Source organism: Canis lupus, chromosome 24, assembly GCF_048164855.1.
Source record: "Canis lupus baileyi chromosome 24, mCanLup2.hap1, whole genome shotgun sequence".
Taxonomy (NCBI): domain Eukaryota; kingdom Metazoa; phylum Chordata; class Mammalia; order Carnivora; family Canidae; genus Canis; species Canis lupus.
Window position 1 is genome coordinate 12,635,135 of NC_132861.1, and position 27,784 is coordinate 12,662,918.

Here is a 27,784-nt window from a genome sequence, read left to right on the forward strand (position 1 = left end):
CATCCGTCCCCCTGCATGGCCGAGCACAGTGGGAGCTCTAGCACTGAGCCATTTCTGCCTAATGGAGAATGATCTTAATGCTCCGCCTCTGTTCCAGAAGTCCCCATCACCCTGCCAAGGCTCTCTCAGGATACTGCTACACTCCTAAAGCTTTTCCCACCTAATCTTCCCCCTTCTATCTTTTCACAGGCATCAGCCCTGCATCACAGTCTAAAGACTGTCCTCACTTACATGCCAACATCCTCCTCCCTTCTGCACCACCTTACACAGGTGTCTCCTCAACATCCCTTTGCACATCTAATCCTTCTTGGCATCTGCCCCTCAGAGGTCCCAAGCTGGGAAAGTTCCCAACAGTCTATTCCGAACAAATCCCATTTTAACATTTAGTTATGCTTAGATTTAGAAATTGTGAAGGGGCACCTGGGTGGCTCAGTCAGTTGGGCAGCTGACTTTTGGTTTCAGCTCTGGGTTTTGGGATGGGGTCCTGCAAGGGGCTCCCTGCTAAGTGGGGAGCCTGCTTCTCCCTCTCCCTCTGCCTGCTCTTCTCTCTCCCTCTATCAAATAAATAAATAATAAATCTTTTTTAAAAATTGTGAACAGAAGAGTAGAGAGTTCTTTTGAGGAAAAAAATTATCAGCATGTATCTTTGTATAGGTTTCCTCCATCCCTCCCCCCAAAGAAGAACCTGATAGAAGGACTTGGATGCAGGGAGATTATTCCAGTAGGTGAGTCGGGAAGCAGCAGTGTTGATATTGAAATACTGAGATAGGGAAGTATGAAGAGTCGATGTAGAGGTGTGTCATCAAGGTTACTGCTCTACGCAATAGCCCTCAACACCAGTGAGATCCCTGAAAAGCTCACAAAGGTCTCCCAGAATTGTCTACTGCAAGGGCATGGGGCTGAGCATTTACCATCTGGCTCCTGTTCTCTGTGAACTGAACTGTTTTAGGGGCTTTAACTCGCACACACTACCAGGCACCCAGGACCTTAGCAGAGGCTTTGAGGCAGAAACACAGAGTGACTCACTGCAACATCTTTGAGGTGGGACACTGAGTCCCAGTCCATCAGAGCTATGGGGCAGGGAGATGCAGTGCAGGGCATCATAAGTGTCTGCTGTAGTGGGTTTCAGGAGTGTTTTCCCATTACCTGACCAGACTGGGGAGCATGTAGATAGGCCAAAGGCATCTGCCTTGTACAAGTCCAAATTGCTGAAATGCCAGTGGAAAAAGACAGAGGACGAAAGGGTAGAGTGATGTTTGAAGGATGAAGTCACAGGGATGCTTGGCAGGAGACTAGTGTCTTCGTCTATTCAGGCTGCTATAACAAAAATACCGTATGCCGAGCAGCTTATATACAACACACATTTATTTCGCACAATTCTGGAGGCTAGAAAGCTCAAGATCAGGGTACAGATTCGATGTCTGGTAAGGACCTGTTTCCTAGATAGCTGTCCTTTTGCTGTCTCCTCGCAGGATGGGAAAGGTAAGGGAGCGCTCTGGAGTCTCTTTCCTAAGGTCTCACACAATTCCTGAAAATGGAACAATTTGCACTTGTGAGGTGGCACAAGCAGGCTCCAGCACACCTCTGTATGTGCTCCAGAGCTCCACCCTCGTGACCTAATCATCTCCCAAGGGCCCACCTCCAAATACGATATTGGGGTGGTAGCTTTCAACACTTGAATGTGAGGGGCTGTAAACATTCAGAGCACAGTAACCAGTTCACCATATAGCAGGGCATTACAAGGGGTCAGTGCCTGTGAAAAAGGAAAGGAACCAGGATTGGACTGAGAGAATAATCAGATTGTAACTCAAGCCCAATACCTCAGCCAAACCCTGGCAGAGCTCTGGAGCACCTACAGAGATGCACTGGAGCCTGCTCGTACCAGCTTGCAAGCATGAATTGTTCCATTTCTAGGAATTCTGTGAACCAGTTTTTAAACACGGCTATTATGAAAGATTTAATTATAGGGTCATGATTTCAGGGTCCTGAGATCAGGCCCCACACTGGGGCATGGAGCCTGAGCGTGGAGCCTGCTTAAAAATCTCCCCCTCCCCCTCCCTACCCCACTCACACTCTCTCTCTCTCTCTCTCTCCTTCTCCCTGTCTCTCTCAAAAAGAAAAAAGATTAAATTATATAAACTTACAGGGGCACCTGAGTGGCTGAATCAGTTAAGTGTCCACCTCTTGATTTCAGCTCAGGTCATGATCTCAGGGTTATGAGATTGAGTCCCACACCAGCCTCTGTACTCAGGGGGAAGTCTGCTTATCCTTCTCCCTCTGCTCCCTCCCACCCTGCTTACTCACTCTCTCTCTATCTCTAAAGCAAATAAATAAAATCTTTAAAAAAAAAAGTCTAAAAAATTTGTATAAACTTACAATTCTATATACATGATATTAAAAATAAAGTTAATAAATGCTCATTACTTTGCCACCTGTATGCATGTATGTATGTATGTATGTATGTATTTGCAGCTAGCATATCTGCAGGGTGGCAATGCTATATGATATATATATATATGATAGTGGGCTACCGGAGATCTCTCTCCAACTCCACATGTATGCCTTTGGAAGTTTGCAATCATCGAGGGTGATGTTCACACCACAGAAATCGGCAAACACTGCAAACCAGGGTTTCCTACCTCCCACCCAAGTAACCTGGTGTTAATTATTTAAGAGCAACCAATGTGTATATGACATGGTCACTGTTGTCCCAGAGTAGGCTAAGTGGCCAGATCTCCATGTCTGCACCCATATCACTCACAGAAGAAGGTGTGCTCTTGGGTCAGAGGGCTCTCTGCTGGCACTGAAGGAGCCAGCTGGAGGCAGCCGCTCACAGCATCCCCAGCAGCTGGGGCACCAGACCCTTCATTGAAGGGGAGCCAGGGCCACCCATCTCTGTGTCCTCCACAACTAGCATAGGTCAGTTAACGTATTTTCTTATTAATTTTAAACACTTGCTACTTCTGTAGTCTTATCTGTTTTGTTTCCAATATTGGGTAGATGTGCCTTTTTTTCTATAGTTCAGCCTGCCTAAGATCTGTCTCCCTTTTGTCTTTCACTTTGTTGATTCTATTGTATTTTATTTTAAAATTATATTAATTTCTGCTCTGATTATTATTTCCTCTCCTCTGTGTTCCTTGGGTTTATTCTCTTGCCCTTTCCCTAACTTCTCAAGTTCAACGCTTAGCTCATTGATATTTTCAGTCTTTCTTTCTTCGAATAAATTCCCCACACATTCTCATATGCAGTACTTTTGAGACCATTAAATCGCATAAGTTCTTAATTTCCGTTTGGATCACTTTCTTGACCCATGAGTTATTGAGGTATGTCTTTTTACTTTCCAGATAGATGAAGCTTTCCTAGATACCTTTTTGTTGTTCATTTCTAATTTACTTACATTGTGGCCAGAAAACACGGTCTGTTTGATACCAACTCTGAAACTGATGTAGATCTGGTTTGTAACCTTTCCATAAATACACAATGTTCTTCAGAAGAATGCCGATCTTCTGTAGGTTCAGGGTTCTATGTGTGTTCACTAGGTCAAGCTTTTAAATTTTGAGTCCAAATGTTTTGCATCTTTTCCAATATTGTGTCTCCAAAGAGCTCTCAATTATTGAAGGGGAGCATTAAAATTCCCTGCTATGATACTGAATTTGTCCATTTCCCTTTACAATCCCATCAGTTACTGCTTTATATATTCTGAAGCTATGTTATTAGGTGCAAACAAGTTTCAAAACATTAGATAGCCCTACTAAATCATATATTTTAAGTAAATAGTGGCTATCTTTCTCACTAATACTTTTTACCTTAAAATATATTTTCTTCTGATATAAATATTGCTATAGAAACTTCCTCTGGGTTAATAACAATCATGTATCTTTTTTCTGTCTGTTAACCTTTCTGTGTTGTCTTGGATATGTTCCCTATAAATTTGCAATTTCTGATTATTTCTAGTCATTCTGACATTTATCTTTTCATTTGTAAATACACCTCATTTAAGTACTTACTTAATTATTATGTAATTATTTTTTTAAAGATTTTACTTATTCATTCAGAGAGACACAGAGAGAGAGGCAGAAACATAGGCAGAGGGAGAGGCAGACTCCCCATGGGGACCCCAATGTGGGACTCAATCCCAGGCCCCCAGGATCATGCCCTGAGCCAAAGGCAGACACTCAACCGCTGAGCCACCCAGGCATCCTCAATTATTATGTAATTTTATCATTATTTATAGAGTCGAACATATTTCTGCCAAAAATTTGTGCTTTCTATCTGTCTTGGCCTTTTTTCTTTTTTCTTTTTTTTTTTTTTGGCATCTTCTTTTTTCTGTCTCCCTTAGATTGATGGAGGGAAATTTTTCCTTGTTTATTATTATTCCTGCTACAGAAGTAGTACACTCTATTTTTTTCTCTTCCAGTAGTTATCCTTAAACCTTATTATGTACAGGTAACTAGAAATTCTAATTTTTTATGTCTCCATGCTTCTCCTGAATAATAAAGGACTTTTGAGTACTTCAACTCTATTCCCTACCCATATGATACCCTGCAATATTTCAGTGGAGTTTTTACAATGCAAATTAGACAGTGTTATTATTATTTTATAGTCAATGTTTGCTTACCAGTCCTTCTTGAATCTGAGATCTTCCTTCTGGGATCAATTTCCGTCTTTCTGGAGTACATCACCACAAATTCCTTTGTGAATGCTTATTGGCAATAAACACTTCGCAGTCTGGTTTCCTAAAGACATCTTTTTTTTTTTTTTTTTTTTAGATTTTATTTATTTATTTATTTATTTATTTATTTATTTATTTGACAGAGAGAGAACAAGTACAAGCAGGGGGAGCAACAAAGGGAGAGGGAGAAGCAGGCTCCCGCTGAGCAGGGAGCCCTATGCGGGGCTCTATCCCAGGACCCTGGGATCATGACCTGAGCTGAAAGCAGATGCTTAACAGATTGAGCCACCCAGGCACCCCTCCTAAAGACTCTTTATTTCATTCCCATCCTTGCACAGTTGTTATTCACACCTATGATTCTAGGTTATCAGTTACTTTCTCTCTAGGCTTCCATTGCTGCTACGGTGAAGCCAGCTACCACTCCAGTTGTTACTCCTTTGAACATGACCTATCTCCTCTCCATCTACTTTTTTATATATATATATAAATTTATTTTTTATTGGTGTTCAATTTGCCAACATATAGAATAACACCCAGTGCTCATCCCATTAACATCTTCCCATCATCTTTGTTGTTTTGCAGTTTGCTTCTTTATGTCTAGGTGTGGCTTTTGTTTTATTCCTCTTGCTTGTGATTTATTGTATCTCCTGCATGTAAGAATTCTTGTCCTTTACTAATTTTGGAATATTCTGCAATACTATATTCTAATATTGATTTTCCCTATTCTATCCTTATGGAATTCCAATTGAATGCATGTTATGCTTTCTTTTTCTGGTGTCTCTTAGTCTGTTTTTCTGACTAACCATTTCTTTTCCTCTTTGCTCTCTCCTCTCTGTCCTGATCCTTTACATTTCTTCACACCTCTACTCCAGCTGACCCACTCTCATCAGTAGCATCTGTTCATCAGTTTCATTCTTTAAACTTTTCTTAATGTTCTTTTTGATTCTTTTTCATTTCTTAATGTTTCTATTTTCATTTCTTCAAATTCTAGTCAGATCCTTTTCAAATGTATGTTTATTTTATAATCTTATCTCATATTTTCAATTATCTGCCTATTTTTGGTAAACCTGTCAAGGATACTTCAATGTTTTATATATTTGACTATATTCTAATACCTGAAGCTCCTCAGGGATCTAATAATATTATTTGCTTTTTCTGCTTACTCTGACTGTTAGTGATTTCCTCCTACATTTGATAATTTTTCATTTAGAAATTGTATTTGGTTTCCTTCTGGATTTCTTTTATGGATGGGTGGGCCTTTTAACAACGAGGTAGACCTTAGAGGCCTTATGCAGAGGTCTTAGTTACAATATCTCTTCCTGTCTAAACAAACCTACCTACTGCCTACCACTAACCTAACCTACCTACTTACCACAAACCTAACCTACCACTTCCAAAAGAGTGTAAACCCTAGTTTGTGGGCAGCCTACTCATTTGCTTATCATTGAGTACTTGCTTACCATTCTGGCTCTGGTGGTCTTTTTCCTTTAGTCCCTGGTCTATTTCTCTTATTTTTTTTTTGAGATTAACTATGCACTAAGTTATGTTATAATGGCCCAGGTTCTCCTAAATGCAAGACATGAGAGTCTTATGCACAGGTAGTTTATTCGGGAGGTGATCCCAAGGGACAGCAACAAAGAGACCAAGGAAGGAAGAAAACCAACATTAAAGCCCATTGTTGAACAACATCAACAACAACAAAATTGCTCATAGAACAGATTGTGGTTGCCAAGGGTAGGGGAATTGGGGAAAGGGAATCAAGAGGTACAAACTTCCAGTCATAAAATAAATAAGTCCTGGGCATATCATGTACAGCATGGTGACTACAGTCAATCATGCTGTATTGCATATCTGAAAGCTGCTAAGAGACTAGATCTGAAAAGTTCTTATCACAAGAAAAATGAGTTTTGTAACTCTGTGTGTGGTGATGGATGTTAACTAGACTTATTGTGGTGATTTCACAATATATACCAATATTGAATTTTAGACTCATTATAGAGTTAGTCACGACTCCAGAGGACTTATGCTCAATCTTTCTGGGTTCTTATAAAATGCATCTGAGCTATGTCTCATGGCACCACTCACATCTCTTATGCTTTCCATGAAGTCCAGTCGATCACAGCATTCCCTTTCCCTTCACAGTGGTGGCCAGCAGCAATCTCTAGGAAGACTTCAGACAAGTCGATTAGTGGAACAAAGTACGGTCTCTTTGGTTGCACGCATTTCCTAGAAGGTCACTGATAATTAGCATCTTCTTCCTCTAATTACCATTCCAGATTTTCTTTACCTTTGCTGGGACTTTGACTGGGCTAGGTTGGTTACACAATGAGGTAACCCCGACCTTCCTCCTCCCTAAGGGGCCTGCCCCTTTGTTGCTTTTGCCTGTGTGAAGCCATGACTGCTAGACTTGCCCACTTGTTGCTATTGCTGGGCATGGATGCACCAAAAGATGCCCAGTGATTCTCCCACATCCCAGACATAATCCCTTTTGCACTCACAGCAACAGTGCCAGCTCCTGGTGATAACCATGATTATTAGGACCTCCTGCCAGAACAGTAACTCCTTCCCCTGCTGGCCTATTGCCAAGGGCATCTCAAAGTGACCATATAATAGTTGTAGCTTCAAGGTCAATAGAACTATTACAGTGAATAAGGGCCTCTAATCCTGCAAAGATCAAGGTTTCACAGGAAGCACAAATTACGAGTGGGTCACTAGGAGTGTTGGTAAGAGGATCTGGTTCTACCACATGGTTCCTGGACCAATACACTCTGGCTATTGATCACACATAAACCAATCATTTAGCACATATACCACTGTGAAAAACAACATGTGTTTGTGTGCTATTTTTCTGCTCAGGTTAAACTGAGGGTTGACTTTGGAAACCAGCTTGGGGGCACTGCAGAGATGGTGTCAGTGGATCTTAAGGAGTATAGCAGAATTCTGTGAGCCATTTGCCTTAGGTGAAATTTTTACTGGCAATCAAGCAAGCAGAAACTTCTGCCCTCTAGCAAGAAGGAGGGGGCTCCTCCTAGCAGTCCAGATAGTTCCAGAAAGTCTGGAGGTTCAAAAGATTCCCTCTTGCCCATGCAAATATCTCTATCTCAAATCCCAGACCCCACCTGTTTCTCACTAGGGTCTGACATAAGAAATCAGGTGAAGCTGTGCTTTAAATCTCCTTTGTTTTTTGTGGGATTTTTTTTTTAAGATTTTACTTATTTATTCATGAGAGACAGAAAGAGAGAGGCAGAGACATAGGCAGAGGAAGAAGCAGGCTCCCCACGAGAAGCCTGATGCGGGACTCGATCCCAGGGCCCTGGGATCACTACCTGAGTCAAAGGCAGAAGCTCAACCACTGAGCCACCAGGTGCCCCTCAATCTCTCCTGTTTTTCTGCCACAATATTCATAATTATTTTTGCTCCAAACTGGTAAGCACTAAATATACCACATTTCCCATGCTTGTTTCTACTGCAAGTCAGACTACTGACTGCATGTCAAGATTGTCATTCTCAATTTAGACTAGCAATGGTGTCCTTATCGCTGTCTGATGAAAAAAAGTGACCCAGCCCAATCCCATCCTGAGGATCTGCTCACTTCCAGAATTGCATGGAATCCCCTGAAACCAGAGCCAGTGGCGGGGGGCGGGGGGCGGTGGGGAGCCTGTGTCCTGAGAGTTTATTGGGCAAGTGATCCTCAGAAGCAATTATATGGAAAAGAATTATAGAACAAGAAAGGAAAGAAAACTAATAATGAATGCATTACTGGGTTGGCCACTGCTAAGGGTCAGTGGTACTAGATCTTGCCAGAACAACCTTTTATGGAATGCATCTCAGATATGTCCTCCTGGAAAAAGAAACAGAGATTCTCTTTATTTGCTGGCTTCCATTTCCTTTTTGGCCAAAGTTGATCCTATGAGTTTTAACTCACCTGCTCTTCCAGAGTGTGCATGTGTGAGAGATGCAATGTCCTTACAGGTACCTCAGGCCATAATGCAAGAAGTTCCTTCAGGGAGGAAAACAAGAGATGCTCAGGGAAGAATAAAGATGAGTTGGTTTCTGGTTAAATTGAAGTAAAGCTGGTCTAAGCCTTGTGAAATTGGTGGCTGCAACAGCAGCTGAAGCAAATGGTGAGACCAAGAGGATCGACGGAGGTCCACAAACAGATGTTAATTCTATATTTCACAGCAGTTTTAAGTGTTTGGGCCAGTCCTCCCACATATCTGGAAGGAGAACAATGACATTGGTCCCTGTACATGTGTCTGTGGAGGAAACCAGAGGATTCTCATAGTGTAATAGGAAAAGCACTGAAAGTCTCAAAAATCAGAAGGTATTGTTTCCAGTTCGACATTGGCTATACAACCTAAGCAGGTTTTTTTTAATAATAAATTTATTTTTTATTGGTGTTCAATTTGCCAACATACAGAATAACACCCAGTGCTCATCCTGTCAAGTGCCCACCTCAGTGCTGGCCACCCAGTCACCCCCACCCCCCACCCACCTCCCCTTCCACCACCCCTAGTTCGTTTCCCAGAATTAGGAGTCTTCCAGTCTTCCATGTTCTGTCTCCCTTTCTGATATTTCCCACTTATTTACTTAGCTTCTGGGAGCCCTGTTTTTCTATCTATAAAGGGGAATAATAACAAATGCATAATCCCCCTTGTAGGACAGGAATCAAAGAGATTATGAATATAAAAAGCATTTTATACTTTGCAAAATGCCATAACAATATAATTCATGATGAGAATAAATATTAAGGCTTATTCTTGGTGGCCTGGCTGGCTGATCTCTGCACCCATCCCCCAAAACCATAACTCTGCTGAGTCCTGGGTTTTTGATACGAAAAACGTGACATAGGATAAATGCTTGAGAGAAGGAAAGAAAAAATAATAAACCAGCTATGATGGTCTTTAAAATGAAGCAGATATGTTGCAGTGGTATACTTTGTCACATAAAATGTAACCAGAGGCAAGGATGTGGAAAAATTGGAAGCCTGTGCACTGTTGGTGGGAATGTAAAATGGGGTAGTTGCTATAGAAAACAGTATAGCAGTTCCTAAAAACAAACAAACAAACAAAAACCAGAATTACCATATGATTTAGCAATTCTATTTCCAGGTGTAGACCCAAAGAATTGAAAGCAAGGACTCAGAGATATTTGTACATCCCTGTTCATAGCAACAATATTCAAATAGCAAAAAGATAGAAAAAACAGTAAGTATGAATTGATAGATGAATAGATAAACCAAATGTACTACATATATATAATAGAATATTATTCAGGACTTTAAAAGGGAGGAAATTCTGACACAAGCTATAACATGGAAAAGTCTGGAAAGCATTATAAGTGAAATCAGCCAGTCACAAAAGACAAATACTGTATGGTTCCACTTATAGGAGGGACCTAGAGGAATCAAATTCATTAGAATGGTGGTGGCCAGGGGCTGGAGGAAGGGGAAATGAGACGTTGTTATTTAATGGGGACAGAGTTTCAGTTTTGCAAGATGAAAAGAATTCTGGGGGTGGATGGTAGTGATGGTTGCATAACAATATGAATGTACTTAATGCCATAAAACTGTACACTTAAAAATGGTTAAGATGGTAAATTTTACATTATGTATATTTCACTACAATTTTTTAAATGTAACCAATGATCAAAATAATAATAGAAGCAAAGGGATGGTTTCATAACAAAAGCACCCACTGCATCAAGGATCAGTGGGATCCTCCCTGCCTCCTTCCCAGGCCAGGAGGTCCTCACACTACTCCTACTCCTCACACAAGATTGGACCTCCCAGTTGCTCCTCATCCCTCTGCCACGTGCTTTGCAATTCCAACCTGGCTCTGGGAAGAATGGAAAGGCTTTCATCCGGAGCAGGGAAAGCAGAGCTAGAGACTAGAAGCAGACTTCTCTGTCTTCTGACAGAATCTCCTGGAATTGGCCCTTATTATCCATCTTTCTCTCTCTCAGCATGGTTCATTGAACACTATGCACAGTTTTTAAGCACTATCAACACCACCTCCCTTCAGGACAGATTACCTAGTGGACTGCTGTTCTTGAAACTTGCTATGACTGGCACTTGGCTGTAACATCCAAGAGTTTAAAGACTTCTATCTTCTATAATTTGACTAAACCACACACTCCCGCAGTTAATACCCTAAAAGACCCTGGCACCCCTGGATTGCCTGGGTTTTGCCCCAGTGTTGTACCTTCTCTTCTTGTGTTTTCCCTGAAAGTCTGTTTGTCCTCAAATGGAACTGTTTAAATGACATAAATGGCACAAAAATAATAATTTCTGTCGCTAGACCCAAGATAAATTCCCCCAGGCAATTATATTAGGAACAGCTAAAACAGCAATAAAATGAAAATGGCTGCAATCCTCTTAATGCTATTTGAATTTTTAATGCATATGAGTCTCTTGAGAATTTGGAGGGAATAAGCAACTTCATGATATTGAGTACTCCTAAAAACATCAATGAACATCATTTCATTTTCTTGGGTGTTAATATCCTCCAAAAATATCTTATGATATTCTGAATATGGATCTCAAACACCTTTTGTTAGAGTTATTCCTCATGTGACAGGTTGCCAATTGCCTCCCAAATATTGCATCCTCCTCTTCCTGGGCATAGAGCTGTCCAATGATTCTATTCACCCCAGGAGTAATGGTGCAGCTTCCAGGTAGCTCCTACTTAAGGAAACGCTGCTTACCCTGGACTCAACTTTTCCTCACATTGTATTGACTATAACATTGATGTGGGAGTGGCCCAACATTGATCCACAGGGCTCTCTGGAATGACACCTGGCAACAAACTGGGAGGACCCTAGATCTCTAGGTGACCTACAGAAGCAGAGCTGTCCCACCAGCCTAGATGAGCCACACTTTAAAACCTTTCTTATTTAAGCCATGCTACTTGGAGGTATTTATTATGGTGTGCTATCTTTCTTATACACTGTTAGATTCTGTTTAGAACACTTTGTTTAGGATTCTTACATCCATGTTTAAAAATGACAATGAACTGTAACTTCCCTTCTAGTGTTCTTTTCTTGTTTTGATGCCATAACATGCATTAAGAATATTTCCACTCTTCCCATCCTCTGGAAGAATTTACGTCAGATAGAATGATCTGGTTTCTGGGAAATTTAGTTGAACTCATCTGCAAAGCGATCTGGATCTCATGTTATTCTTGTTGGGAAGAATTTTTACTATTGAGCAATTGGATTTCTTTAATATTTTTCTTGTTAATAAGTAATGAGTGCTATTCCATTGCAATTTTAATTTCCATTTTTTATGTTCCTGAAGAAGTTGATCATCTTTCCAGATCTTAATTGTGGGTTTCCTATTTTTTGATTCACCAGTTTATTTCCTTTGCCCATTGTAATCACTTAGATTAATTTTACTTTCCCTCTCACTGTGGATAGAATACCATTCCCTCCCCAATGGTATTACACTTGGCCACATTGACTTGCTTTGCCCAACAGAGTCTTAGCGGACAATGACATAAAGCAAAAGGCTTTACGGCTCAGTTGAAAGAGTATGCAATTCTTGATCTCAGGATCATGAGCCCTATGCTGGGTGTAGAGATTACTAAAATAATTAAATAAACTTTCAAAAAATAAAAAGTAAAGACAGAGAAACATAAAACTAAAAAGGGGTTTGGTGTTAATAAAGACATTTTTTTAAGAAGGGACTCGATTTCAAAAGGCTTTTAACTGTGCTTGCTCAGATTGGCTTATATTTTGCACTTTTGTCATCACCATCAGAACCAGCCTGAGAAATCATATTGGTCATAGAGTGATGACAGACACTTGGAATAGACCTGTACCCAATTTGCATCCTGGAGCCAAGCCCCATGAACTTGCACCCTGAAACTGGGTCACCTAGCCCAGTCCAACCTAAACCCATCAAACCAGAGTTGGCTAGCAGACTTACGAGAGAATAAATGCTATCGTTAGCCACTGAGTTTTAAGGAGATTTGTTTTGCAGTGTTATTGTAGTATCTGCTGACTGACACATCTATTTATCAGGGTGTTAGAGAATTTCTGATCAATTTCTTGTAATTACTAACTTATATAATCTTTATATACAATTATAATTAATTTTATATAATTATTAGTGTATTGCTGTGACTATTTCCCCCCCATGTTTGTCTGGTATTTTGATAGTGTTTACTTTACATAAGGAAACTCTCATTTTTTATTAAATGTGTACATTTTTTTCCTCTGTTAACGTATACTACTTTTGAACCTAAACAATCTTTCCCAATTCTGAGATTTAATAATCAATTTCATTTTCTGTTTTCCTAAGACTTAAAAGATAGGTAATTCTGTAATCAATCTGGAATGAGTGAGATATATTAATCATTCCTAGATCTTCTTGCTTTTTTTCCTGAGTTCAGTGTAATGTATCTGAGAGCCCTAAAATTAATCCTATTTCTAATTGGAAAAAATGTTTAAACCGAAAACTTATTAAGATTACATAATAGTCACACTTTTAGCTAACATGTTTGTTTTTGCTTTAAATTTTTAATTAAATTAGCATACCAATTTAACGACTCCAATTACTCTGTGTTTAACCAAGCTGAAATTGAGCTTTCGTTTGCTGTTCAATCCCGCTAGACAATTTAAATTCACCACAATTTTCCTAATAATCCACATTTCTGTATCTTATTAACCAAAATAATTTAATGTCTTCCAAAAAGTTCTTGCTCCTTCCAGTTCCTGGATTATTTTAGATCCTATTGTTTGCCCAAGTTGGAATTGAAGGATGCTCATTTCATTGTTCAAAAAACCAGAAAAATGTTGTGTGAATAGCATTGCTATATTGAAGGTACCCTGGTGTGAGTGGATGCCTGTCCCTTAATGATTCTGATTCTCCCACGTGGGATTTGGTGCTCTTCTCTCTCTAATCCCATGGCAGCATGCCTGGAGGACTTGCACTGCTATGTACTTTCTTTACATGTTTGTTCATCCCATTTGAATGTGAATCCCCCATTGGCAGTTACTTCTAGTTTTTCTAGCACCTCCTTTGGTATTTGGCTCATAGATGCTCAGTAAATGTTGATTGATTGATCAACTGACTGGAAGGTTGCATTGAGTGACACTAACATGACAATGGGTTGCCTATCTTGTCAACTTCTTTTCTCTTTCTTTTCTCAGTTAGACCTGACCAATATTTCATTCATTCAAAATCTTGTATAGGTCATTCTTTTATATATCTCACTATATCTACCTATATCTCTAGGTAGTTACTAGAGGACCCAAATGCCGCCACCTAAGAGATAGGAAAGTGAAAATAAAATACATTATCTCCAGTTTCTAAACTAAGCTATTCTGGCAATGCAACATATCAGAAAGTGTGCTGAACTAGAGCTAAGGGGATCTGGGGTCTAAGTCCAGCTCTCCTCCTTAATATCCAGCCTTGGGCCAGGTCACTTCATTCCTTGGGGCTGGAATTTTGCCATTTGTAACTTGTAACCTGTCCTCCCACTGCACAATCTGCTATGTCCCTACTAGTAATTCTCTGCAAATATAGTCAGGATTAGAGTCATTTCTGAGGCAGTCACATTGCACAGTGAAGGATATGGGGCTTTGGAGTCAGACAGCTCTGGCACTGAGTCCAAATTGTCAGTTACTAGGTTAACGATCGTGGGTAAGTTATTTAACTTAGTGAGGCTCGGTTTTCTGTGGGAAGTATAATACCTCTCTTGCAAAGTTGCTGTGAAATTTGAATGAGATGAGTCAGATGACGTTTGTGCCATAATCCACACATGGTACCATGTAGACGGGGCCTTTAATTGTGTTAATGACACCTGGCCTTACACAATAGGACACAGAGGATGATCACCTTTCACTTATGCTCCACATACATCTCTCTTTCTCTCTCTCTCTCTCTCTCTCTCTCTCACACACACACACACACACACACACACACACACACAGTAAAATAGCTAAAGACAACAGAGGTCCACCAATTTTAACTGTGTTCTTTCTTATGGTTTTGGTACCATCTTTGCCAAAAAGAGAGTCTATCTTAGAAGCACTAACTTAATGGCTAAATATTAAATTATTGATGTATTACAAACACTAAGGAAATAGTCTCCCTATGTCCAATGAAATGAGAAATTTCCAGATATGCAGAATGCAGAACTTGGAAATGGGAGTAATTAGGGTTCTTTAAATTCTGAACAAAGTTACTATTAACATATAGGTCCATTACAATAATTTTTTATTGTAAGGAATATTTCATACATATTAATATTACATGATGCCCCAATAAAACAGAATCACCCACTGTTCAAAATGTGGTCTCTGCTGCATTTCACATCTTACACCTGGATACTAAGGTTTTATGATAGCTTGTTTTATTTTTTTTTTAAAGATTTTATCTATTTATTCATGACACACACACACACAGAGAGAGAGAGAGAGGAGAGAGGCAGAGACACAGAGGGAGAAGCAAGCTCCATGCGGGGAGCCCGAGGTGGGACTCAATCCTGGGTCTCCAGGATCCTGCCCTGGGCCGAAGACGGCACTAAACTGCTGAGCCACCCAGGCTGCCACAACAGCTCATTTTAAAACAAGACTTACCTACCTACAAGGCAATTCACTTGGGAATTGGCTGTTCAAACCTGCAACAGCCTTCAAAAGCCCAGAGGGAGAACATCAATGATTATTTAAACTATTTTCTCTAAAAAAAATAAAAATAAAAATAAACTATTTTCTCAAAAGGGTTTTGAATTTATTTGGAAGCATTTTCTTCACACAAATTGAGGGAGAGCTAATGCCCAGTTTGCCCAGCAGAGGGCAATAGAACCCACAGGACTGCACCAAGATGTTTACTGAGTTTTAGAACAAGGTCCTAGCCCAGAGGGATGACACTAGTCCTGACCAAGAAGCGTAACAGGGGCCGTTGCAAAATAGAAATAGGGATTCTTTGTTCAAAGACCAAGAAGAAAGCTTTTTCATTCTTCTGCAGTCTCTCTGTCACCTTATGTTTTGTTATTTAGGATCAGCTCCCTCAGGCCAAGTAATACTGTGGGGTGGGTGTAGACCATCCTTGCCCCAACCTGTGACAGGCAGAGGGTGCAGCCTGGCCCCTGCTGGCCCTCCCACAACCAAGCTCCAGCCTCGGGGAGGATAGCTGGATTACCCAGCACCCAACCTAGGGTGGCAAGAGGCAGCAAGGGGCAGAACTCTGCATGAACAGAGGCTCCAAGCCCCTGGTACAGGTACCACTGGCCTACAGAACTTTACTCAAAGACCACAAATGCAAAGATAAAAGTAGCATTTCAAAATGACTACAACGGAGCCTTAAAGCCAAGTGGGGACCCCTTTGGAGTGTGCGGCCCTGTGGGACTGTGCTAGTCACATACCTGTCCAGGGCTATTCTGGAGTCCTACTCTCTGAGTCCAGCCAGTGCTAACATAGGGACCCCTAAATCCAGACTGTGCCATTACCTGTGTGCTCTCCAGTAAAGGGGCAACAACTCCCCCATGATCCTTCCACCATCAGAACAGAAACCACCTCCACTGCCCAATCTCTTTGCCTCCTCATTCCAGCCACATTGGACTCCTAATGTTTCTTAAACACCCAAGCTTACTCTCCCCTCAGGACCTTTGTCTTTCACTTCCACCCCTCTGGACTGCTTTTGCCCCAGACTGGGGATACCCTCTACCCTTCATTTAGAACTCAGATCAGATGTCACTTTATCAAGGAAGCCTTCCCCAACTAGAAGAGCAACCACCCCTCCCCACATGGGTCCAATCTTTTAACCATATTTATTTTTCTTCAGACCACTATTACCAACACCTGATGTATTATATATTGTCTGACTAGAATGTCCACAGAGGCAGGATTTTTGTGGGGGTTTTGGTCCATGACTGTATCTCCAGCTCCCAGCACATTGCCTAGCACATGTAAACACTCAATACTAAAATGAGAATAAATGATTTGACAACCCACTCTCTGATGGTAGCAATGCCCACCAAAAAGACCAAGTAAAGACCAAACAGCAATCCAGGCAGATCCTATAGAACGTACTTGTCAGATCGGCAGATGGAATGGGAAAGAAAATCCCTTTCCCTGGATGCAGATTTGCTCTGAATGAAGAATGCCAACTTTACGTTGTACCTTTATATTCTCCCAATGCCAAATCTGTGACATCTCTACAACACCCTTGGAGAGTGACTGCTTCATTCTATTTACAGATGAAATAAACATGGCCCAGAGAAGTAAAGAATCTTACAGTCACACAGTTCAAAGTGGCAGAGCCAAATCTAGAAGACTAGAACCCAAGACACTTGACTTTTATCCTTGGGCTCTTTCCCAACATCAAGCTGTTCTGAACATGTGATCCTCAACCTGAGCTTGTCATCCTATCCCAGGGTCAGGAGGCTAGACCTTCTGCCCCCAAGGACTCAACTTATGGCCCACAGCACCTTGGGAGCTTACTTAGCTTATTTGCGGAGAGTGGTCATCTTTGCCTTGGATTCAGTTCAGGGTCAACATATCAACAATCCTTTATTAATAAGCCCAAGTGTGTGATGTTTCTAAGCAATTACAAATCGGATGTCAAGAGAAAATACAGGGGAGGGCATTACATGTTGTGAAATAGACAGGCACAGTCTCAGTTTTGTGATTCTAAGTGTTTGCTTTTTAAATGATCACTGGTCTCTGGTCCCTGAGGAGTTCATTGTCTAGCCCTGAGCAGTGCACTTGTCCCAGACCCAGGTACTCCAGCTAATTAGCCACAACTACATTTCACATGGGGGTTTCCTTTGAGGCGAACTTTAATATTTAGCAGGAGAATAGACACTCTTTATTCCTTTAATTGTGTTTTCCTAATTAAATTGCAAATAGTAATTGCTTCTCACTCTTGAACACATCTTAGATTTCATTATTGAGTTCCTATGCTCACACTTTATCTTAAATATTTTTAAAACTTTGGCACAACTAAGTAACCAAATAGACCTTACACCATAGACATACTTTAGATAAACATAAAATTTCCTGTTTGACAATAATCCTCACAACATGGTTGTCTAATAGTGTTTGATGTTTGATTATTATAAAAGGGACAAGACACTTCAGCATAAGTAGACAAAATGAAATGTACCATACCCTTATCTATGAACTGCTGTTTCTTGTTTCCTAATCCTTAAAATGGAAGAAATTTCATCTACTCTTCTCTACTTAAAGGAAGATGATGAAAGTTAATTTAACACTCCTGGAATAAACAAAAATATTGTAAGAAAAATATTGGAAAGTAAAGGAATTATATTAATAATATTATTATTTACAATGGAGCTGTCTTATAATGGATCAATAAAGATGATGACATTTGTAGAATGTAGAATTTTAAAAGTTAAGAAGACCCCAAAGGTGATCTGACTCAAATTCATTTAATAGAGGGATAAGCAAAAGTGCAAGAATAGAGATTACACTTATTTTAAAGTTTTCCTTTGATAGACTAAGATTTTTGGTTTTGTTGCTTTTTTGTGTTTCAAGTTTTATTTAAATTCTAGTTAGTCAATGTATAGTGTAATATTAGTTTCAGGTATAGGATTTAGCAATTCATCACTTACACACAACCCTCAGTGCTCATCCCAACAAGTGCCCTCCTTAAATGCTTATTATGTATGTATTCCACAACTTCTTTATCCATTCATCAGTCGATGGACAGTTGGGCTCTTTCCATAGTTTGGCTATTGTTGATAGTATCACCATAAACTTCAGAGTGCATATGTCCCTTTGGATCAATATTTTTGTATCCTTTGGGTAAATAGATAGTAGTGCAATTGCTAGGTCATAGACTACTTATATTTCTAACCTTTTGAGGACCCTCTGTACTGTTTTCCATAGTGGCTGCACCAGTTTGCATTCCAAATAGACTAAGATTTTATAATAAAGTATCATTAAAGAGAGAATGAAACTTGCTATTTAACTCATTTAGAGCACATCACAGGGTAAGACAACTAACATCTTTTTTAGGAGCTCCAGGCTATTACAGCATAGATTCTTCATAGATCTGGCTTTCCAGATCCTTTGCCATCCTGTTGCCCCTAATAAATTTTTGACTGTCAGTATCCTTCTCAAAATCCAATATCCTCAGTCCCATTTTCACCACTATAGAGATTGTGGGGTTAGCAAACCCTTGAAACCTAGGTGGATCTAATTAATGTAAACCAGAAGTACATCCATTTTTGGAACACCTGCATAAGCTAACATCCCAGGCCTTGCCTAGGTAAACTGCTTTACAACCAGAAGCATCTATTCTTCTTGTCTGCTCAGTATCCATCTCTCCTACTTCTGCAACAGCACCTCAGTGCTTTCCTTTGGGGAATTACCGCTCTCTTCATTGGACAGAACCTTGAGGGGACTGTCAATCCAGATGGCCCATCCTTGCCTGGCCAAGATGTGGGCATATGATTCAAGCTGGACCAGCCATCCACCTTCTCTCTGGTATTTTGACCCAGAAGGAGACACCAGCAGGAGCTGACAAAGTTGAGTAGGGATCCTGAAAAGACACTTCTAGTTTCCTAGATCCTCCAAGTGACTCTGGTTTGGGAGCTCCCAAACCTTGGTTCTTCAGGCTTTCCTTCTATGCTATGTGTACTCCCATGTGTTCCCAGTAGAATATTTCTTTTGCCTTTGGTTAAAACAAAGTCAGTTTCTATTGCAATGACCCAAAATTTCTACCTGGTACACCGGGCCTCTGGACTACTTTCTGCTTTATTTCCTCATGCGTTTTCTGCCCCTGATCCTCTTCTATCAGAGAAGGGACTGTGTCCGCCTTGCTCACTGCTGGATCTCCAGAACCAAGAATTGAGTCCATAACATGGGAAGCTCTCAAGAAATAGATTGGATGCATGGATTGGTATACAATTCCCTAAATAATCTGGTTGTCAAATCCAAGTATGGGATAAGAAACTAAAGAAACAGGATTTTTTAGATAGTCTATTTCTTTACAAACATGAACTCATAAAATAAAGGGGGGGGGAGAGTATTTAAGAGTCTTTAAAAGAGTATTTAAGACCTGGTCCTCACTACCTAAATCCAAGTCCTGTTTTCTGCCAAATTAGCCTCAGAATTGAGCAGTTGGGCAAAGGTGAAACAGACCTTAGGACCAAGTGAATGGTTCAGCTCACTGTGCCATGGAGGAACTGAGCCCTGAGGTGGGCTGCAGCTGTTGTGGCCACAAGCACCCCCACCCCAGCCTGGCAAGTGAGGGTGAAAGTGGCTCAGCAGAAATGATCCATATAGAAATGGCTTTGCATTTCTGAACTTCCTTTGTAAGCCACAGTGGATTTACTGTGGGCCTAGAGCCAGTTTTAGTTTAAGACAAATGAGGAGAAACAGTAAGAAAGGAAAGAGATATGCTGACAGGATTATTGTGGCCGGTGTTTGCAAAGATAATTAGATAAATACAGAAGGCACAGGCACAGTAAGGACCTGCTTACAAACTTCCACCCCCTGATACACACAAAATGGGAATTAGTAGTGCAGTTGGAGGCCTTTAAAGAACCATAGAGAGGATATAGAGTTAAAGCCCTATATCAAAGAAGGAGGGTCAATGGTCTCTTACACCTCACAGAGGCCTTATCAGAGATGCCCATTGATAATGGCCAATGGGAAGTGAATGTCTGTCATGTACCAGACTTGGACTGCTCTGGGTAATTTGCGTGCATTTTCTTACGTGGCTGCACAATCTTCTGGGATGGATACCACCACAATCTCCCATTTTACAAGTTGGGAAAGCGGGGTTTAGAGTGATGCTCAAGACCACACAGCTAGCAAGATTTCAACTAGATAGCAAGAGAGGTTAGTCTGGAGCAAGAGATAAAGGGGAGAGGCTAGTAAATCCATGTATCAGCCCACATTATGAGTACGAAGGAGAAATTTTTGGAGAAGATTAGGCAAGGAGAAAACCAGAGTACAGCTTAACAGGATTCAAACTGCCTAGGTTTAGTGGGGACATGGATGTGTCCTGGGCCCTCGTAAGGGGCTGCTGCTCATTTACCACTCCACACCCTCTCTGTTGGTTGCCTCCAAACGATTCCTCCATCCACCCTCACCAATAACACCTGCCATCCCTCTTTAGTGGATTACTCTAAGAAACTCACTGCCATGATTTCTGCAGGTGTCTCACTAAAAAAGAACAAAAAGTGTTTATTTCAACCTGTTCTCAGTAAGCAATGATGCCTTTGAGTCTTGGAAACTTGACTTACTCTTGACCCAGAGTCAACAACAGGTCTTTGGGGGAACCCTAATTTTGAGGAAGAGGGGGCATGACCCCTCCAGCCCCAGGAAGAGCCGGATCCTCTAAAGAGAGGGTCTCAAAATGCTGTCCCCTGGAAGTCCCCAAGACACTTTCATAGGAGGTCAAAACAATTTTCATAATTATATGACATTCTTTGACTTTTTCACTTTCATGCTCTCAACAACATTCATGGAGTTGTCCAGAGGCTACCTCATGTGTGATATCACAACAGATCAAATACAGAGGCAGATATGAGAATCTAGATTTTAAAGTGATTTACAAAAATGTGAAAAAAAAAAGCATTCTTCTTTTAAGCTATTTTGGTTTGGAAAATATTAATTTTACGCAAAAAATGTTATTTGGTTTAATGTATAATGGGCTTATTAATATTTTTAATAAATTACTAAAGATTTTGAACATTTCTCAGTTTTAATTTCTGGTATAGTGAATACTGATCACTATAATCTTCACACACAAAAGCTCTTTGGAGTGCTCAATAACCTGTAAAGCACATGTGGTGAATTCCAGGAGTTTTAGAAGCCTGAACCCTGCTTCCACATGTCCTGGATATGGCTGGACCCACATCAGGATGAGTGGATGTCTGTGGAGGCTGGAGTCTAAATCCACAAGGCTCAGGATCACCAGTGAGGGTCTGCTGTGGTTGAACAGCCATCAGTGGAGAGGCCCACTGGGCACCATGGGTACAAAAACCTAAGTCTTCTATTGCTTTGACCCCGTCTCTGTATCAACTTTCTCCTCAGTGGCCCTTCCACTCCTTCCCTCAGCCATGACCTGGACCTTCCTGTCACCCGGACCTACCCATCCCCTGGAATCCTAGCTCCAGCATCCATGTTATGACCACACCCTCATTCTCCCAATTGGATCACCCAGTTACTTCCTCTGCATCAGTTTTTTCCCCTTGTCCAGACTTCTAGCCCCTTCACACTTCTCCCTCACCCCTCTCTATCTCTCCTGTCAACACACCCTTCCTAGCTTAGATTCAACGTTTCACCCTGTCAAACTTCTCTTGGCATTCTCAATAAGCTCACCTCATCGTCTTTCCATCACACCCACCTGATAAAACCCAAACCCAGGATTAGTCCAACTATTGGCTTTCTTGATGCTCTTAAATGCTGAGGAAGAAAACCACACAACTTTACAGATTGTATTAGATAAATTCATGGTGTCTGACCCAAACAGGGCTCACAGCCTTTCTAGCCTTTTCTGCCAAGTTGCTTTAGTCGATTCTCCTTCTTATCTTCCACACTGGTTAATTTAAGTCCCCTCCTCTTTCCTTAAACCACTAACTCCCCCAGTGTCCTCTTCACTCCTGGATGATGACCTGGCCTCTCACTTTTCAGAGAAGATAAGAGATACTAGAAAGGATTCTCATAAATTTTCTGCACCTCTCCCACAGACTTAGTTTCAATCATATCCACCTCCTTCCCTCGGTTAGAGAAGATCTTCTATTGTTTGAAATCCCATCTCTTCTTTCCTCACAGACACATCTCCATCAGTCACCCCCTCTCTGTGCTGTATCTTCAACTTCTACCTCCACCAACACATAAATCTCCTCAGTATCCGAAAATAAAGAGAAAGGAAACTTTCCTAAGCCACATCCTCCTCCAGCCATTATACCATCTTTTTCTTTGTCACTTGTCTGTACTCCTTCTCCTCCTTTATACTATACTCTTCAATAAATCATAATCTGGCTTAAAGCCAACAGATGTCTATATCAATTACAAGTCTTTATGTTCAAGTAAGAGAAACCTAACTGACTTAGGCAGGCAAGGAATCATTAAGAAAGAAATAGAGCAGGAATCATCAGGAACCTGGATGACCAGGACCAAAAGAAATGCAGACACCAGGAAAGCCCTAGGGATTTGAGAGTAGCAACAATTCAACAGCCTGGTCACAGCTCCACTTTTGAAGTGAACAAACTTTGGCCGAATTTCCCATTCTTGTACCTCTGCTTAAGATCCAAGTCCCAGGAGACTACCCAGAATGCACATAATGGTGGAGGAAGTTCTCTAAAAAGAAATGAAGGTGCTATAATAAAAATAAAGGTGAAAGGATACTGGATGGCAAAAACAAAAAACAAATGTCCACTACAACTATTTTTAAGCTTTTTAAATTAACATCTTTGCAGTAGTGAATAGTGCGTGTTGTGTTTAGGAAATTCGAATGTGAGCTCTATAGGAAAGTATCTCCAGTATCTTGGAAAGGACTTACTACATAGAATGCACTTAATAACAATTTGTTAAGTGTTGACCCTCATCCTCTTGAAAGCCTTTCTCCCTTGGCTTCCATGATATCATGCTTTCCTGACTTTTCCCTGTGAGTCTCCTGAGACTGATGTAACAAATTACCACAAACTAGCTGACTTTAAACAACAGAAATTTATTCTCTCACAGTCTGGAAGCCAGAAATCTGAAATAAAGATATCAGCAGGGCCATGCTCCCTCTGGGCTCTAAGGAAGAATCTATTTCTGGCTTCTTCCAGCTTCTGGTGGCTCCAGGCACTTCTTGGTTTGTGGCCACATCACTCTCTTCTCTGTCCCCATCTTCACATCATCTTCTCTACATGCATGTAATCTCCTTCTGCCTCTTTCTTGTAAGGATACTTGCAATGGCATTTTGCACTCATATAGAAAGTCCATTATAATCTCCTCAGCTCAAAATCCCTAACACCCTCCTACCTCTTTGGCCATTCCTCAGCCTTGTTTATAAGCTCCTTTCTCTGAACCTAAAATTCTGATTCTCCCCAGAATTCTGTTGAGCCCCATTTTTTCTCATTCCATGTATTCTTTCTCGTAAATCTCATCCCCCCCAAAAAAAATCTCTATTACCAACTTCACATTGATGATTTTTAAATCAGTATCTCTTTTTCCTGAAAATAAGCCCATGTCACCAATTAGAAAATTCTGCTTTGATCTTGAATGCTTTTCAGAAACCCCAAATGCAAACATCCAAAAATGAGCCCATTGTCTTCCCCCAAATCTATCCTGCTCCTGTGTGCCTGTCAGTTAATGGAACCAGTTACCAATTATTTAAGCCTGAACCTTGATGTCCCCTCACTGTCAAACAATCAGTCCTAACTCTTGGTAATTGCACCTATAAAATATCTTTCTAGTCTGTCTAGATTCCACACTACCATCTTCACTACAGACAAACTCCTACCAATCTCTCTGGTTCTAGTCTTAGCCTGTTCCAACCAATTCTCTCACTACAGCCACAATGATCTTTCTAAACCAATAGTCTGATCCTATTACTCCCCTTGCTTAAAAGCTTTCAGTGATCCCCCAGGGCAGACTGTATCTTTCAAAGATGGCTACAACAATATGTTCCATACCGCATGGTCATTAGTAATGTCACCTTGCCTCTTCCTCATCAAGAGGCAGAGGCTAGCTCCCCTCCACTTGGAACTGGGCTGGTCTGAGTGACTTGCTTGTAACCCATAGAATGCGGCAGAAGTGATGCCCCAAAGTTAGGGTAGAAGGAACTTGCAACCATTGTGCCTGTCAGAACTCCTGACTCACAGACTCTGTGCACATAACAAAATGGTCATTGTTTTAAGCAACTAAATTTAGAGTGCTTTATTACATAGCAATAGATAACTGGGGACATCTTCCAATGTCTCCAAGGTAAAATCCAAACTTATTAATCTGTCCTTAATGACTCCCATCCTGCTCCAGCTCCAGGTCTTGCCATTTCCTCACTGCGGTGCACCCTCCAACTCTACTGGCTACCCGAATTCTCTGAACAAGCCACATTCCCCAACTTCTGAGCTTTGTATGCTTATGGCCACCCTGTTTGGCTGACACATCCCCTTGCAGCCTCCATCTATCTTCGTCTTCCACTACAGAAGCCAGAGTAGAAAACACCTTCACCCAGCCTTCTTTGCAGCCAGAGGTGGTTGTTTGTGACCTTGTCTGACTCATGGAAGATGAGCCGTAGTCTGCAGGGAGCTTCTAGGAAAGCTTTTGCTTTCCTGACTGAAAGGATAGACATTGCTAACAACACTTTCTCATTTGTTGTGCCTTCAACACAGAAATGATGCTAGGGTGGCAACAGTGATCTTGTGACTGTGAGGAAATGCCAAGAGAACGGCAGAGACTCCCAGAGATCCTCAAGTTGCAGAACCAATGCCAGCAGCTGCCTACTCCAACTCCTTGTGTGATGTGACAAGAAATAAACTCCTGCTGCTTCAAGTCAGCCTTAATCAGCACCTCTTCCTTGAAACCAAAATCATCTCTTAACAGACACCATGTGATTCCTTCTGCCTGGACACTCTGCCCCTCCCCTCTGTGTCCTCTGGATGCTTCCTGTCCAAGCCTAGGTCTAAGCTCCTTCAGGGAAGCTTCCCTGACTGTCTGAGCCAACACCTAATCACAGTTCCAGGAACTTCCCCCACAACATCTTGTATTTCCCTTGCTTTAGCATTTATCATATTTTTTTCTTTTTTTAGTGAATCCCACATCCCACTTTGTTATGGCCTGAATTTTGTCTTTCCCCCACCCCAAAATCTTATGTTGAAATCCTAACTCTTAAGGCCTTGGAATGTGACTGTACTTGGAGATGGAGCCTTTAAAAATGTAATTAAGTAAAATCATGTGGATGGGCCCTGATCCAATATCATGTGAAACCGTGTGGCTAGGCCCTGATCTGATATGACTTATGATATCCTTAAAGATGGAAAAATGTGGACACAGACACAGAAAAGAGAAAGGAGGTGGTGAAATGCCTTAAGAAACTGGTGAGCTACAAGCCAAGGAAAAGGCTGCAGAAGAAATCAACCCTGCTGACACCTTGATCTTGGACTTCAAAATCCAGAATGGGGAGGAAATTAATTTTTGTTGTATAAACCACCCAGTCTATGATACTTCATTATGGCTACCCTAGTAAACTAATACACTGGCCAATATGGCCAAAGTGATGGGACATCACTGCCTTGATTAGGTTATGTTAGTAAGACTCAATCTGAACCACACAGAGAGAGTCTCCTGGCCTCTAAGACACAGACAGCCATGGTGTGGACTGCCTATGGAGAAAACAATGAGGCAGGGGACGACGAGCGGCTCTAGGAGCAGCAGGTGGCCTTCAACCAAAAGCAAGTAAGGAGCCGGGCGCCTCAGCTCTATTACCACAAGGAAGTAAATTCTACCACCAGAAAGCCTGGAATAGAATTTTGAGCTCCAGATGAGGACAATGCCGGGCTGATTCCTTGATTACAGCCTTGGGGAACAGAAGACTCTGCTAAGCCATGCCTGGACTCCTGACCTATGAAGAAGGTAAGATGATAAATGAGTGTTACTTAGGGGGCACCTGGGTGGCTCAGTTGGCTAAGCGTCCAACTCTTGATTTCAGCTCAGGTCATGATCTCAGGGTCGTGAGATCGAACCCCCCATGAGGTTCCACAATCAGTAGGGAGTCTGCTAGAGATTCTCTCTATCCCCTCCCGCTGCCCTTCCCTTTGCTCACACACACTCATTCTCCCAAATAATAAATAATTTTTAAAAAGAAATAAATATGTGTTACTTTAAGTTGCTAAGTTTGTGGTAATTTATTATGCAGCATAGAAAAAGAATAGGTACCTGATGATGAGATTTCCATTTCCTGGTAGGGGAGATGGGGAGCAGGTGATAGCCATATGACTCCATGCTAGGGGTGTTCATTGGAAATTCAGGGATCGAGTCGAGCCTGAGAGGAGGAAGGGGAATGAGATGCATAATGCAACTCCCTACCACCCCAAAATATGCTTTCCTCTCAAGGTTTAATGTGGTAAATAGCCAGAATAGGATAATTTGAGGAACACAACTAAGCTCTCAGTCTAAATATTTTTGCCCCTACCTACCTATCCTGACATCTAAGATACGCATCCTCAAAGGGAGGGAGTCTTTATGAAGTCGGAAGCATTTGGAGTCCTTATTTAAATGCACAAGCCTCAGGACTCCTGAGTGGCTCAGCAGTTAAAGCGTTTGCCTTTGGCTCAGGGCCTGATCCCAGGATCCTGGGATCAAGTCCTGCATCGGGCTTCCTGCATGGAGCCTGCTTCTCCCTCTGCCTGTGTCTCTGCCTCTCTCTCTATCTCTCTGTGTCTCTCATGAATAAACAAATTAAATCTTAAAAAAATAAAAAAACACAACTCCAAGCCCCAGCCCATCTCCAAATCTAAGTCTACATTTTTACCAAGGATGTCACCTGATGGTGCCTCTGATATTTGCATCTGGGACCTATCCTTTGAGGAACACTGCCTTACATATCTTCAGGAGACATGCTTGGACACTGCAGCTGGAATTATGTGGGTCAGTCTCTTGGACTTGGAATTTTTTTTTAAGATTTTATTTATTTATTTTAGAGAGAGAGAGAGCATATGCAAAGGGAGGGCCAGAGGGAGAGGGAGAGAGAAAATCTCAAGCAGACTCAGCACTGAACATGGAGCCCAGCATGGGGCTCCATCCGAGGACCCTGAGATCATGACCTGAGCCAAAATCAAAAGTTGGGTGCTCAAACGACTGAGTCAACCCAGACACCCCTCTAGGACATGTAATTTATTTGAACCGCCTTGACAGAGAAGCTGCCCTCCCCCTCTGTCCCAGAGCTTATCTCAACTGGGTGCTGCATCTGGCTCTATGTCCCCTGTTGGGACTTTATTGCCAGGCTTTCAGGCTGCTGCTCAACCTGCTGCAAACCTCTACCCAGCCCCGGCAGGATGTACCTGCTGTGTCCACTCTGGAACTTCTCTCAGCCAGTGCTTGGCCTCCTCACTGGGTTCCTTGTGCCCAGGAGCACCACATCTGACACACACAGATCAGCCCCCTCCAGCTCTTTGAGCAGAAGCTTTGAACCCCAGGCTG

At 41.5% G+C, this 27,784-nt stretch overlaps 1 long non-coding RNA gene across 5 annotated transcripts; it reads right to left on the minus strand.

Annotated features, from left to right (window-relative positions):
- On the minus strand, positions 1–27,784 carry LOC140615761 (uncharacterized). 5 transcript variants are annotated; one of them, XR_012016252.1, is made up of 6 exons: positions 27,646–27,784; positions 26,522–26,627; positions 8,598–8,928; positions 8,433–8,513; positions 6,758–6,898; positions 1,364–1,528 (listed from the first exon to the last, which is right to left on the minus strand). It is a non-coding gene; the product is annotated as an uncharacterized lncRNA (long non-coding RNA). The 5 variants fall into 5 exon arrangements; XR_012016250.1 differs by having other exon boundaries at positions 1–6,898; XR_012016251.1 differs by lacking the exon at positions 8,433–8,513 and having other exon boundaries at positions 1–6,898.